The sequence below is a fragment of the Papio anubis genome, chromosome 17 (genome assembly GCF_008728515.1).
Source record: "Papio anubis isolate 15944 chromosome 17, Panubis1.0, whole genome shotgun sequence".
NCBI lineage: Eukaryota > Metazoa > Chordata > Mammalia > Primates > Cercopithecidae > Papio > Papio anubis.
The window spans coordinates 9274608-9281327 of NC_044992.1; positions in this window are offsets into that span (position 1 = coordinate 9274608).

Sequence of the window (6720 nt, forward strand, 5' to 3'; positions counted from 1 at the left end):
GAACATGTCCCCTACCCCCTTTTTTCTTTTTTCTTTCTTTTTTTTTTGAGATAGAGTCTCGCTCTGTGGCCCAGGCTGGAGTGCAGCGGCGCGATCTCAGCTCACTGCAACCTCTGCCTCCTGGGTTCAAGTGATTCTTCTGCCTCAGCTTCCCGAATAACTGGGACTACAGATGCCCACCACCATGCCCGGGTAATTTTTTGTATTTTTAGTAGAGACGGGGTTTCACCGTGGTCTCGATCTCCTGACCTCGTGATCCGCCCGCCCGGCCTCCCAAAGTGCTGGGATTATAGGCGTGAGCCAACGCGCCCGGCTGGTCCCCTTTTCAATGAGGTATTTTGGGGTTTGTCTTCAGTAGCGGTGCTTTTCTTTCCTTACGTGGCATGGTGTCTACGAGGGGAGTCGTGGCAGCCATCAACGGTCTTTTAGTAAAAGTCCTAAGTTCCCATCCAGGGTTAGCTATCAGTGATGTGGCCTTATGGCAAGTAAATGGATACTCACGGGCCTTGGTTTGTTCATCAGTAAAATGGCAAACTCTGCAGTGATGAGCTGTGGAGGGCTCATATCAGCTCCTGAGAGCCAGATGTTAAAGATTCAGCAGCTTCACGCGTCTTGAAATCAGCCACGGCGGAATTATTTACGGCAATAAAATCAGCAAACGTTACAAATTGGGACTCTTTTTTTTTTTTCTTGGAGAGCACAAGACCAGCACACCACTAGAATTAGGATACTGTCATTTGACACCTCACAGGGTTTTTTAGGAACACATCTCTTAAAGCTGAAGAGTTTGCACTTGCAAAGGGATGATGGCATGTGCTTTGGAATTGGCCACACGTGGACTCACATCCTGCCCTGCTACTCCCTAGTTTGTGACCTTGACAAGTTCCTTCTTCTCTCTGAGCCGGAGTTTCCTCTACATTGAAGTGACGGTAATACCCATCAAGCAGTGGTGAGATAGGAAATTAGTCAACAGTGCGAACTGTTAACACTGAATAAATAACTGACTACACTTTGCAAAGAATAAAACACCATTTATCTGGAAAAGATTATGAAGGGATGATCTGGGCCAGGTGTGGTGGCTCACGCGAGTAATTCCAGCACTTTGGGAGGCCAAGGCAGGCAGATCACTTGAGGTCAGGAGTTCGAGACCAGCCTGGACAACATGGGGACACCCCCGTCTCTACTAAAAATACAAAAATTAGACGAACATGGTAGCACACTCCTGTAATCCCTACTCGGGAGGCTGAGGCAGGAGAATCGCTTGAACCTGGGAGGTGGAGGTTGCAGTGAGCTGAGATCGCGCCAGTGCACTCCATCCTGGGCGACAGAGTGAGATTCGGTCTCAAAAAAAAAAAAAGTTTCCGTGGAACTGTTGCTTTCTTTAGTTCCAGCCTCTATGGGTGGGGATTGACAGATGGCAGGTCTCACGGGTGATCCAGTCATTTCCTTTTTCTGCAAGGCCTCAGAAAGTACTTTAGTATTCCTATTACTAATGTCACCACCACCACTAGTACCACCAACAAACGTTTACTACTACATGCCAGGACCTGCTACCAGGGCTCTACATCAATGAACTCATTTGTGCTTCAAACATTCCTGTGACACAAATAACACTGGTAGCTCCACTTTGCAGGGGTAGAGGTGGAGACACAGAGAGTTTATATTCTGCATTTGGATCACATTCGACTATTTTTTTCTTTTTTAAGACAGAGTTTCACTCCTGTTGCCCAGGCTGGAGTGCAATGGCGCAATCTTGGCTCACTGCAACCTCCACCTCCCGGGGTCAAGCAATTCTCCTGCCTCAGCCTCCCAAGTAGCTGGGAGTACAGGCATGCACCACCATGCCCGGCTAATTTTTTGTATTTAGTAGAGACGGAGTTTCACCATGTTGGTCAGGCTCGTCTCGAACTCCTGACCTCAGGTCATCCACCCGTCTTGGCCTCCCAAAGTGCTGGGATTACAGGCGTGAGCCACCGCGCCTAGCCATATATTTGACTATTTTTGACCTACCAAAATGGCAGTTTCATGGGGTTCAACATAATAACATGATCAGGGTCATCCAATTGGTTGTAGGATGGTCAGAATCTGCTTTCTATGAGGGCAACAGTTTAAGCAAATGACCATAGGGTTCCTGTTTTTTTTTTTTTTTAGATGGAGTCTTGCTCTTGTCACCCAGGCTGGTGTGCAATGGTGTGATCTTGGCTCACTACAATCTCTGCCTCCCAGGTTCAAGCAATTCTCCTGCCTCAGCCTCCTGAGTAGCTGGGATTACAGGCGCCTGCCACCACGCCTGCCTAATTTTTGTACTTTTAGCAGAGACGGGGTTTCACCACGTTGACCAGGCTGATCTCAAACTCCTGACCTCAGTTGATCCACCCACTTCAGTCTCCCAAAGTGCTGGGATTACAGGCGTGAGCCACGGTGCCTGGCTGACCATAGAATTCTAACAGATATCATGAAAGATGAAGAGGGCAGGAAAAAAGTGAAGAGCAATGAGTCTCATCATTTATATCATTAAATCTTAATGATAAAAATCGAGATAAAATACAGTTGAATCACAGAATACTATGCAGCCAGAAAAAAAGAATGAAATTATATCCTTTGCAGCAACATGGATGAATCTGGAGACCATTATCCTAAGTGAACTAACTCAGAAGCAGAAAATGAAATATCTCATGTTGTCATTTATAATTGAGAGCTAAATGATGGATACACATGAATGTAAAGATGAAAATAATAGACACTGGGACTTTAAAAGCAGGGAGGGCATGAGGAGACTGAGGGTTGAAAAATTACCTGTTGGGTACAGTGTTCAGTATTTGGGTGATGGGCACACTAGAAGCCCGGTCCCCACTGTTACACAATATACCCATGTAACAAGCATGCATTTGTACCCCCGAATCTAATCTTTTTATAAAGAGATAAAATACAGTTGAAAACTTAAAATATTGGCCAGTTGTGGTGGCTCACGCCTGTAATCCCAGCACTTTGGGAGGCTAAGGCGGGTGGATCACTTGAGGTCAGGAGTTTGAGACTAGCCTGGCCAAGTGCTGAAACTCTGTCTGTACTAAAAATATAAAAAAATTAGCCAGGCGTGGTGGTATATGCCTTTAATCCTAGCTACTCACGAGGCTGAGGTGGGAGGATCGCTTGAACCTGGGAGGTGGAGGTTGCAGTGAGCTGAGACCATGACACTGCACTCCAGCCTGGGTAACAGAGTGAGACTTTATATATTAAAAAAAAAAAAAAAGGAAGTTTAAAATATTATGATAAATGAATATTATTGAAACACAAGTGATATAAAAATAGAGAAAAACGTAATAATAAGTTGTATATAAATTTTTAAAGTATTTCAGCATGATTTTGCCACAAAAGGGAGCTATCTAGACAAGAGAGGCGAAGTACAAATCTGGCGGCAGAGACAAGTTCCCAACCTCCTGCTCTCCTTACTTCCACGGATGTAGTGATCTTTGAGTTCGGCAATTTTAATGCGTGGCTCTTTGCTTTCAGTTATCTTTCAGAGATCAGTCCGCGTATTCAATCTGGCTTCTAGATGGCGGAAATCTGTGAAGTTGTTTTCAGGCTGGAAGGGCCAATTCAATGAATACCTCACTCACCATGCTGTCATAGACATTTCTACCTTCTTTTGTAATTTTTTCTTTTTTTTTTTTTTTGGGATGGAGTCTCGCTCTGTCGCCCAGGCTGAAGTGCAGTGGCGCAATCTCAGCTCACTACAAGCTCTGCCTCCCGGCTTCACGCCATTCTTCTGCCTCAGCCTCCTGAAGAGCTGGGACTGCAGGTGCCCGCCACCACGCCTGGCTAAGTTTTTGTATTTTTAGTAGAGATGGGGTTTCACTGTGTTAGCCAGGATGGTCTCGAACTCCTGACCTCGTGATTTGCCCGCCTCGGCCTCCCAAAGTGCTGGGATTATAGGCGTGAGCCACCGCCCCCATCCCAACTGGTTTTTAGTTACATACCACCATACTAAAGTTATTGTTTTGCTACTTGCTTTCTTTTTTAACTTAACATTTTGGAGCTTTTCCCAGATCTCTACAGATCTGCCCTATAGACTCTTTTCAAATGCTGCTTATAACTTCTTAACGCAAATGAACCATAGTTTATCCCCCAATTCAGGAGCATTTAGATTATTAATATTTTGTGACACAGGGTTGCACTCTGCTGCCCAGGCTGGAGTGCAGTGGCATGATCTCGGCTCATTGCAACCTTGACCTCCCAGGCTCAAACAATCCTCCCACCTCAGCCTCCTGAGTAGCCGAGACTACAGGCATGCACCACCATACCTGGCTAATTAAAAACAAATTTTTTTGTAGGGATTGAGGGGGGGGGGTCTCACTTTGTTGCCCAGGCTGGTCTTGAACCCCAGGTCTCAAGGGATCCTCTTGCTTTGGCCTTGTAAAATGCTGGGATTACAGGCATGAGTCACCGTGCCTGGACGTAGATTGTTTCTAAGTTTTTGTCACTGAAAACAAAAATGTCCTAAAAAGAAATAGTGTCCTGAACATCATTCTTTATATATATCTTCTAGGAGAAAATCTTTGTCTTGTTACATTAAATTATGTTCTGGTGTGAAGGAATTTGCATATTTAAAGTATCTTGTATTGGAGAAAGAGAGTGGTTATGGGGGAATGTAAAGGGAGCTTCTTGGGGATGTGGCCTGCCCTTTTGCAGATGTCGACTACTGCTGTGTGTTATTAGCCTTGTAATTTTCTCCGATGTTTGCCATGAATGAACCACTTGAGCTGAGTATCAATGATAAGCTTTTCAGAATGGCATGTGTCTGCTTGGGTTTGACATTCCCATTTCTCTCATGTGCTGTCCCCTGAGACCTAGACAGCATATTCTCCACGACAACCTGTTTGTTTTTGAGACGGAGTCCCGCTCTGTCGCCCAGGCTGGAGTGGAATGGCCTAATGTCGGCTCACTGCAACCTCCACCTCCCAGGTTCAAGTGATTCTCCTGCCTCAGCCTCCAGAGTAGCTGAGATTACAGGCACATGCCACCACGCCCGGCTAGTTTTTGTATTTTTAGTAGAGACGGGGTTTCACCGTATTCGCCAAGCTGGTCTCAAACTCCTGACGTCATGATCCACCCGCCTCGGCCTCCCGAAGTGCTGGGATTACAGGCGTGAGCCACCGTGCCCGGCTGACAACCTCTTGTAGGTGACCCGGTGTCTTCATTTTCCTTTCAGGGACTGAGGATGCTGGGCAAGACACCATGAACACAAGGCTCCTTACCAGCCTAGGGGAAGACCAGACACCCGCATCCATACCCCAAACCTGGCAAGCCGCCTCCTGATGAAAGCCCCGTGAAACACAAGAAGCATTGCTTCAGAATACTCCTGAAGATAAAGGAATCTCAGAGTAGGGCTTCTATTAGGTAAAGGGCTTATGATAACATCATGTAAGAGGTTAAACAAAAGTTACAGGGCTTAGGCCAGGCACAGTGGCTCACACCTGTAATCCCAACACTTTGGGAGGCTGAGGCGGGTGGATCACGAGGTCAGAAGATCGAGACCATCCTGGCTAACATGGTGAAACCCCGTCTCTACTAAAAATACAAAAAATTGCCAGGTGTGGTGGCGGTGCCTGTAGTCCCAGCTACTCGGGAGGCTGAGGCAGGAGAATGGCGTGAACCCAGGAGGCAGAGCTTGCAGTGAGCCGAGACCAGGCCACTGCGCTCCAGCCTAGGCAACAGTGTGACTCTGCCTCAAAAAAGAAAAGTTACAGGGCTTAGAACAGCACTGAGGGGACTGGGCGACTACTGGAGAGAGACCAACCAAAGACTGGGAGGTGAGTTTTTGTCCCAGACACGTGCTCATTGCAGTGACTTTGAGCAAGTCATCTCATCCCCCTGTGTCTTATTTTCATTATATGGCATATGTAGAAGGAGGATCTTCTAGCTCGGACAACTGTTTGATTGTACTGGGAAGTGGTTAAGGCTCTGGATTCGATGACCAGATCCACTATTTACTAAATGCAGGATTTGGAAAATTGCTCATGTATAAAATGAGGTTGATGAGGCAACCTACCTCACTGATTGTGATGAGGATTACACTCATTGGAAATATTCACAATAGTGCCAAACATATAAAAATGTTCAATAAATGTTCATTTTTATTATGTCTATAACCTTCTAATCAAAGAGAGCATTGTAAATCTTAAGGGACTTAGGAAGAATGTAGAACAAAAGTGAGTGTTTCTGTTAGGACGTAAGGCACCTGCAGAGGAAATTCTTCTATGATGAGGAAAACTTGGGAAGAACTTAATTTTCTCTTAAAACGAGAGAGCTCTTCAATTCAGCTGTGATGTGTTTTCCCTGCCAGGACCCTGGATTTCAAAGGGGAAGGAAAGAGGAACACTTTTCGACTTTCTCTTGTTTGTGTGGATGTTGGATTTTCTCCTGGGAACCAGACTGGCACAGAGAAAGGTGACACTGTTTCCTTTCCACTCCCTTACTCAGTCCCTGATCTTGGCGCTACAAGTATCAGTCAGAGTCCAATTAGGAGACAGAAACCACACAGTAATTCAAACAAGCTTAATATAAATATACCTTATTAATTACAACATGTTACAGCGTAACAATAATATAACAGATTATTGAGGAATTGGCTCATAATAAGTAAAGAAGATTCTAAAGAATGTGGGAGGGCCGGGCGCGGTGGCACACGACTGTAATCCCAGCACTTTGGGAGGCTGAGGT